At 42.5% G+C, this 9121-nt stretch overlaps 1 protein-coding gene and 1 long non-coding RNA gene across 2 annotated transcripts in view; one reads left to right on the top strand and one right to left on the bottom strand.

Annotated features, from left to right (window-relative positions):
- MAP4 (microtubule-associated protein 4) overlaps positions 1-9088 on the bottom strand; it is a 153117-nt gene extending 144029 nt beyond the window's left edge. The window contains exon 1 of the mRNA XM_010862344.1: positions 8888-9088. The gene's annotated coding sequence lies outside the window, so the exon portion shown is untranslated. The remainder of the gene's footprint in view (positions 1-8887) is intronic.
- Positions 3427-5725, top strand: LOC105004677. The gene is made up of 2 exons (XR_827248.1): positions 3427-5494; positions 5545-5725. It is a non-coding gene; the product is annotated as an uncharacterized LOC105004677 (long non-coding RNA).
- Positions 9089-9121: the final 33 nt, after the last annotated feature.

Raw genomic sequence — 9121 nt, 5'->3', positions numbered from 1 at the left:
GGAAAAGGAGTACATCCAGGCTGTATATTGTCACCGTGCTTACTTAACTTATACGCAGAGTACCTCATGAGAAACGCTGGACTGGATGAAGCACAAGCTGGAATCAAGATTGCCGGGAAAAATATCAATAACGTCAGATATGCAGATGACACCACCCTTATGGCAGAAAGTGAAGAGGAACTAAAAAGCCTCTTGATGAAAGTGAAAAAGGAGAGTGAAAAAGTTGGCTTAAAGCCCAACATTCAGAAAACGAAGATCATGGCATCCGGTCCCACCACTTCATGGGAAATAGATAGGGCAACAGTGGAAACAGTGGCTGACTTTACTTTTTTGGGTTCCAAAACCACTGCAGATGGTGACTGCAGCCATGAAATTAAAAGACGCTTACTCCTTGGAAGGAAAGTTATGACCAACCTAGACAGCATATTCAAAAGCAGTGACATTACTTTGCCAACCAACTTCCATCTAGTCAAGGTTATGGTTTTTCCAGTAGTCATGTATGGATGTGAGCGTTGGACTATAAAGAAAGCTGAGCACTGAGGAATTGATGCTTTTGAACCACGGTGCTGAAGAAGACTCTTGAGAGTTCCTTGGACTGCAAGGAGATCCAACCAATCAATCCTAAAGGAGATCAGTCCTGAGTGTTCATTGGAAGGACTGATGTAGAAGGTGAAACTCCAATACTTTGGCCACCTGATGCGAAGAGCTGTCTCATTTGTAAAGACCCTGATGCTGGGAAAGATTGAAGGTGGGAGGAGAAAGGGACGACAGAGGATAAGATGGTTGGATAGCATCACTGACTCAGTGGATGAGTTTGGGTAAACTCCGGGAGTTGGTGATGGACAGGGAGGCCTGGTGTGCGGCAGTCCATAGGGTTGCAAAGAGTTGGACATGACTGAGCAACTGAACTGAACTGAACTGAACACATAAGAATGCTAGAAATTAAAGTTCAGGTCCTGACTCAGCTTTGTGGTATGTGACCTCGAAGACAGTTATTCCGGGCCTCACAATAGTTTCATGAGTCTATGAATTTCATCGTTTCACAGCCAATTTACCATATATATGGTAAAATGAAGCTTTTATAGGCAATGCAATTCCCACTGAAAACACCAAAACGCCACCAATTCCACATCCACCAAGATTATAGTTTTCCTTGGACCACTAGCATTTTAAAGGGAGCTTTCCCCATTCACGTCTCTCTCAATTCTCACAACAACTGTGTGAGATGGGTATGATCAGCACCCTGATTCTGTAAATAAAAAGGTTCACTGCGTTGCCCCAGACTTCAGAACTCTTTTGTGATAGAGTTGGGACCTAAACTCTTGTCTTTTGACACCTGGCTCAGTGCTAATACTGCCATACTATAACACATATATCTGACAAAGGATTTGTATCTAGAATATATAAAGAACTCTTAAAGTTCATGGATTAAAAACAAATAACCTAATTTAAAATGGATGAAGGATTTGAATACACATTTCTCCAATATGTTCTACCTATAAGAAAACAATAGAGAGCTGTCTAGAATCTTCCTGTGTATTTCTATTCCTAAAAGAGAAACTGGGTTCTAATCTAAATATCTGAGAACTTCAGACAGTTTAACAACAGCAAAAAAAAAAAAAAAGATATCGTAGAATTTCAGAAAGTTTAACAACAGCAAAATGATATCTAAGAATTTCAGACAGTTTAATAACAACAACTTTAATGAAGCAAACGTTTTCATAAGGGTCTCTCTACTCACCACCTATCCCCAATCTCCCCTAAATTTTTCCATTTTTTTTCCTTTTTAAGAATATAGTATGCTGCTAAGTCGCTTCAGTAGTGTCTGACTCTGTATGACCCCCATAGATGGCAGGCAGCCCACCAGGCTCCCCCATCCCTGGGATTCTCCAGGCAAGAATACTGGAGTGGGTTGCCATTTCCTTCTCCAGTGCATGAAAGTGAAAAGTGAAAGTGAAGTCGCTCAGTCGTGTCCGACTCTTCGCGACCCCATGGACTGCAGCCCACCAGGCTCCTCTGACCATGGGATTTTCCAGGCAAGAGTACTGGAGTGGGGTGCCACTGCCTTCTCCGAATAATCTTCTGTAAAAGCTTTTTAAGTTTTTTCATGACAGTCTCAACATATGTGGGGTGGGGGTGGGGTGAAGGATGAGAGAGAGGCTGTAACTGTTTTATATGTGAGTCATTTATAAGTCAGAATCTATACTTTGTCATAATAAAAAAACCTTATAAACTAACTACAATCAGTAATCAGTAACTACTGTTTGAAGGAAACTAGCTGTGCCTTTAGAGTAGTTTAAGATGTAAAATATTTTAATTACAATTTTGCACACAAACTATAGCAGAATATAAGAAATAAGATCTCTTTTGGAAATACTTTAATACTTAAGTAATAAAGTCAGAAGTAAAGAGAAAATAAATATTAAGTTTTGTTTCTAATTACATACTACTAGAGCTTCCCTTGTGGTTCAGTTGGTAAAGAATCTACCTGCAATGAGGGAGACCTGGGTTCGATCCCTGGGTTGGGAAAATCCCCTGGAGAAGGGAGCAGCTATCCACTCCAGTATTCTGGCCTGGAGAATTCCATGGACTGTATAGTCCATGGGGTCACAAAGAGTCATACACAACTGAGTGACTTTCACATCACTTGAGGATCTGATCTTGAAATTCTCTAGCTGAATAGTAATCTATTCAAATAAAAATAAAGAAAGAACATATCAAAGTTATAGACATAGAAAGGATAAATAAAGCAAAGAGAATGGAATTAGGATTCAAAAGGTCCCCTTTGGAACAATGGAGAGAAGTCAGGAATTACAGAAAGGATATGAGTGTACTGGTGGGTCAGATAGTAAAGTGTCTGCCTACAATGTGGGAGACCCAGGTTTGATCCCTGGGTCGGGAAGATCCTCTGGAGAAGGAAATGGCAACCCACTCCAGTACTCTTGCCTGGAAAATCCCATGGACAGAGGAATGTGGTAGGCTACAGTCCATGAGGTCGCAAACAGTTGGACACAACTGAGCGACTTCACTTATAGGAGTGTAAAGAAGTCCTATACATAGTTTCAAGAAACCAACCAAGGACAAAGACTGGTTAACAGCAGCTCTAGAGAAAAAAAGACCTAGAGATGCGCTTACTACCAGACAAGTATAAACTAACACTGAAAAAAAGTGGATATTGGAAGAAAAAAGAACCTAATTTATTCTGCAGCAGCACTGATGGATACTAAGCTCCCTAAGGGCAGGGATCATTTTTAATTCCTTAACCACTTTACCTCCAAGGCCTAATACAGTATTATCTGTGTGTGTTGTTAGTGGCTTAGTTGTGTCGGGACTCTCTTCAACCCCAAGTACTCTAGCGCACAAGGCTCCTCTGTCCGTAGAATTCTCCAGGGAAGAATAGGGAATGAATTGCCATGCCCTTCTCCAGGGGATCTTCCCCACCCAGGGATAGAAACTGGGTCTCCCAAAATTGAACCATCTGACCCACCAGAGAAGCTCTTGAGGACACAGCATATGTGACGAACTGCAGCATGTGCACAGGCTAATGCCCAGCATGGTAAGAAGTTTAGACAGCACATTTCAGAAGGCGTGGCTGGAAGGAAGAAACTGTTTAGTCTGGAAAAGAAAAATTTAAGTAGGACAAAATAACTGTCACTGAGTAGTTGTAAAGTGGACACTGGATCTACAGGGGATAATTGTAGACAGCAAAAGTAGAACCAGTAAATAAAAACTACAGGGAGGCACCTCTGAGATCATTATCAAGGAAGTCTTCGTAAAATGACAAATTTGCAAACCTGGAATTGATAGCCACCAGCTGTGAAATCCGTATCTAGGGGAGTACTTCTGAAAAGAAAGGGCTGGAGGATTCACTTGTACTGTGTGGAAAGCTGCATTAGATTATCTCTAAGATCTCTTCCAAGTCTATGATTCTGCAAATAGAAAGAAGTCCAGTAAAGTAACTGTTGTTGCTCTCAACGCTCCCAAAGTTTAAAATTTTAAAAATAAAAATAAAACCCAGGAACTTTGTTAATTAAAGGAACAATCCCACCAAGAAGGGACAAAGGTAGTCAAGATACTTGCTATGAAGAGATTGCTTTGCTTGGGATTAAGCTTATCATTGGGAGTGAGAATGGGTCACCAACTTCAGCTAAAGTCGCTCATTCCCTGTTTGGCCAGGGGCAAATGATTGCATCTCTCCAGTGAAACTGAAAAAAAGTAATTTAAAATACCAATATTATAGGAATATAATTTAAATTGGTTAACTGCAAGATACTTTGGAATTTACCTTAGGTGATAATTAAAACTGTACTTTCCACCTGAAACTAACACAATATTGTAAATCAACTATATTCCAGTTAAAAGTTAAATTAAAAAAAAAAGAAATACTAAAAGAAAACCCTGTACTTTCCTACTTTACACATATATTAGGGTTGAACTAGTAAGTAAATCTATTATAAATAATAAGAACTAAGTATCTCACTGTCAGATAAAGAAATTACAAATAAGCAAGGAGGGGAATGCTACAACGAACTCTGTGATGCTGGATTAGAGTCAGAGAGACCAGCATGAATCCATGTTTATATTTATATACAGATAGATACAGAAACAGGTATGTGTAGGGAATTCCCTGGTGGTCCAGTGCTTAGGACTCTGTCCTTTCACTGTTGAAGGCACAGGTTCAACCTCTGGTCAGGGAACTAATGCTCCGTGAGGGGCGGCTAAAAAAAAAATCAGATGTGTATACCTGGGTCAGTATACATAAATATATTTCCTAACTCTGTTCCCTAAGAGTGTCAAGAAGCAGTAATATCCCAGTAGCAATGAGTAAATGAACACCCAGTTCATTTAGAAACCAGATCTTGGTTTCTAAATATTTTTCTCCAATAAAAGAAACCAGGAGAAATGGTTGATTCTAGGACTGAGGCAGAGAAAATACAAGATCAGACTGGGGCATCTGTGATATCAGAAAGTAAAAATGTGCTCAAAAAAAAGGGGGGGGACAGGGTAGGAGGGGGACACATCAAAAGAACATAGGTGCCAAATGGTCAGAGCTAGAAGGATGTATACAATGAAATACAACCCAAAGGGAGAAAAATATTCATGAATCCACACTAAATGATTAAGTTAAGTAAATGGGAGGAAAAGCACAAATCTTTCTTACAGAAGAATTCCAAACAATCAATGATCAATGTAGGAGGAATGAGAGAAATAGAAAATCACCAGTAGAACAGCACAGTAATTGCTGCTGTGGGCAAGTTTCACTGACATTAGAGGATGAAACTTTAAGAAAAAAATCAGATCGTTGTATAGCCTCCCAGAGATATTTACTAATTACTGTGGGTGGTTTTAACATATGCTCACAAATTCTTTGATACTCAGGAGGTGGAGCTTAAATTCCCTTGCCCTGGAGTGTGGGCTTGACTCGGTGACTCATTTTGAGCTTCTAACAAATGAAGTAAGGAAACGGAAGAAGAGTCACTTTATAAAAAACCAGGCATAAAAAATAAAATAAAATAAAATAAAATAAAATAAAAAAAAAACCAGGCAGCCAAGTTACTAAAATCAAGTTACTAAAGTTAATATCAGCAATAAGCCATGTTGATATCGGATATCATCTGATACAAAATGTGTGACAGGAAGGGCATACTATCTCTCTGATATTCTTCCCTAAAATGCTTAATCTCAGACTAATCAAGAGAAAACAAAACAAAATAAGAAAAAAAAAGAACAGAAAACTCAAATTCAGGAACATTCTACAAATGATCACTACTCTTCAAAAGTGTCAAGTGTCAAAGGCAAGGAGAAACCAAGAAACTGAAGGCAGTGGGTACAATATATATTTGCTTGATCCCCTTTCTTGACTCTAACTGTCCTCAACACACTCACTTCAAGCAATAAGGCTGTCACAGTAAGTTGGTTCTAGGGGGCTCCCCAGGTGGCACAGAGGTAAAGAAACTGCCTGCCAACGCAGAAGCTTTGTGATAGACCATGAAGTCGGAAAAAGCTGGGCAAGACTGACAGACTGACACACATACACACAAGCTGGTTCTAAGAATGCCATTTAGAAGGACAAAGAAATCAGAGATAGCTATTCAGTTTCCTTTGCAAATTGAGCAAATCATATGAACTATATCAAGACAACTTCAAAATGTTCCTTTCAGATGTCCTTGCTTTTTAAGGAAAAATAAAACCTACATATCAACAAGTGATGATTAATACTTTAAAATAAACAGGAAAAGGAGAACAGTGATGCCAAAACTTTGAAGTGTCAACAGCAAAAGTTTACACAGCCAAAGGATGGATCACCAAATTCAGAGACACGATCAGGGCAGAAAAGAACAAGACCCTAAAATCAATAGGAACCACATCTCTAAAACTAAGCCACCTATCTTGATGTAGGTGGGTGGTTCAAGCCACACAAAGGAAAGCTCATCCCCACCCACCCCCACTCTACACCCAAAATTAAAACTGCAACCATCTTTCCCTGTTCTCAAGCCACTCTGATAACGTTTGACAAACTTGTCACCCTCTCCCTTGAAAGCCAGTTAGTACCCTCTAAAAAAGCCAGTTTATACCCTCTAAAAAAATAAAGTCAAGCCACGTAAACCTAAGAAAATCCAGGTATTTCCCTCACTGTTATCAAACAATGGAAAATGACTTTTTAAATATGTAATATAAACTTATTTATAAATTTGGGGATTTTAACTCAAGTAAATATATGCTGGGATGACAAATATATGCAGAGACGACTTAAAAAACTGAAGAGGCTTCCTTGGTGGCTCAGTGGTAAAGAATCCACCTGTCAATGCAGGACACACAGGTTAGATCCTTGATCCCTGATCCAGGAATATCCCACATGCCAGAGCAACTAAGCCTGTGTACCACATCTATTAAGCCTGTGCTCTAGAGCCTGGGTACCACAGGCTGAAACCCCCAGTACCTAGAGACCCTGTTAGGCACCAAGAGAAGCCAATTCATTGAGAAGTTTGTGCACTGCAACTACGGAGTAGCCCCCTCTTGCCACCAGAAAAAGTCCCTGCCCGACAATAAGTAAATAAAAGTACCTATTAAAAAAAAAAAAACTGAGGTAGTGAGGAAATGTGTTAGAATCGCCCCAGCACTGTCCAACGTAAATATGTGAGTTAGCACAATGCAGAAAGAAGGCTGACCCACTAGGCTTCTGTAACTTGATTAAAACATTCCCTAAGAACATCTAGTGCTCTTAGTTTCAATTCTATAATCAACTGCACTCTTATTACTGATTTGCCTGCCCAGAAACAAAGGAGGTGTCCTGGGCCTGTAGGTAATTAATGCCAGTTGTTCATATGGCACTTAAAACTCTGGACGTAAATAAACTGATACCTGGCTTATCATTCTCCAGTGAGATTACTTTGCACGAATAAATTCTCAAGTGCTTGAATCACCCCTGTGTGAACCCACAGTTTCTGAACTACTGTGTGGGAGTCAGAAGGACCCTGGTGTGGATGCCACTTAATCTGTGTGACTCTGATTTCCATCAGTCTCAATTTCCTCACCTAGAAATAAACACCAACTAGTGCCTGGCAGACAGCAAGTACTCAAGAAGTGATAGCTTTATTCTACGGAAGCCATATTTGAGAGCAAGTGTATAACTGAGGTAAAAACATTTCATTTAAAAAGCAGCAGTATGGACCGTCAAACCACAACAGTTTAAAAGACACCCCCAGAAGAGAGATGTCCTGTACAAGAGAGTTGAAAAAAGCAAAGGTAAAACGTTGCAAGTAAAGAACCCCCGGCACTGTACAGAGGGAGTCTCTCGCTTAGCAACTCTAGTGTTGTCGACCAAACACCCAGCCCGTAATAGTTAGAGCATGACAACTGTTCACTCTAAATCCATGTGCTCAGCTTGGATTCAGGACTGATTTACAAAAATAGCTGCTGCTGCCGCTCTTTGAATCTCTTTGAGCTGATGACTGGGCAGTGTTACCCTATAGGCCTAGAGCAGCTGTATTCCCTCACCACACCCATTTCTCTGTCTGCCCAGCCCAGCGAACGGCACCACCTCACCCTCCCCCAGCCCCCATCTCTGCAGCATACTATTCTCCCTCTTCCTGGGCTGAGTGAGCAAATTACAAGCACAAATATCCCCTGATGCAATGCCACAACCATCCCTGGGAAAGAGCAGAGGCAGTTGCCAAAGTGCAGCAGCAGGGAAATGGGCGGGACACACACAGAGCAAGAAACACAGCAATCCTAGGGAACCAGGGAAAAGGAATCGAGAGGCCCTGGGGAGCAATACTGTAACTGGACCGAGGAGGCAGGGGAGAAGAGGGGGTTCCCGGGAGAAAGCTGGGTAACACTATCCTGAGAAGCACGTTTCACTCTGGGTCTGGGTCCTAAAACACAAAGCTAAACGTAATCCTGTCTCCTCCCCAAAGCACCAAATGCATTCACTTTACCCATTCCAGGATGAAAGCAAAAACCCTAACACTACCCCCCCACAAGGAGTAATTTCTCCAAAGAACAGCTCAAGCAACACACTAATGGACAACCTGGCCCATGTGCTAAATCACAATCTCCGTTCTGGGTAACAATTCTAACTCCCCTCCAGGTCCTATCCTCGCATCCGCAGGCTTTACAGCGACCCATGCGCACTCCCGCAGCCAGACACATGCTTACTCCCCAAACAGTGTTCTAGGGCAGCGCGCGCCGGGAGAGCCCAGCCTGGGGCCACGTACTCTCGAATACCCCCTACCTCCTCCCGTAACTCCCTGACCCAGCACCCTCTCTGAGGCTCACCTCCGCCCCACTTCAACGGACCCTCAAAAGCTTCACAGCACGACCTTTGAGTTCTCCTGTGTCTCCGAGCCCCACCCAGGGCCCCAGGCTGCAGCCGACCCTCGCTCACCCGGCTCAGCCCCAATCCCGCGCCTGAAAAGTGCGGCTCAGCCCCGTCGCTCCAGACTCCGAGAGGTCCGCCCCGCCCGGCGGGCCCCCTTATCGTGCCTCCAAGACTTGGAAGATCGCGCCCGCAGGCCCCCCTCGCCCGACCGCCCCCGCGTCCCGCAGGCCTGCAGCCACCGCCCTTCTCCGCTTCGGCCGGGCCTGGTGGGGTCCCGGGAGACCACGGGGGAGGCTCGGG

This window comes from Bison bison, unplaced genomic scaffold (genome assembly GCF_000754665.1).
Source record: "Bison bison bison isolate TAMUID 2011002044 unplaced genomic scaffold, Bison_UMD1.0 scf7180017864482, whole genome shotgun sequence".
NCBI lineage: Eukaryota > Metazoa > Chordata > Mammalia > Artiodactyla > Bovidae > Bison > Bison bison.
This window is presented reverse-complemented; position numbering and strand designations above follow the sequence as displayed.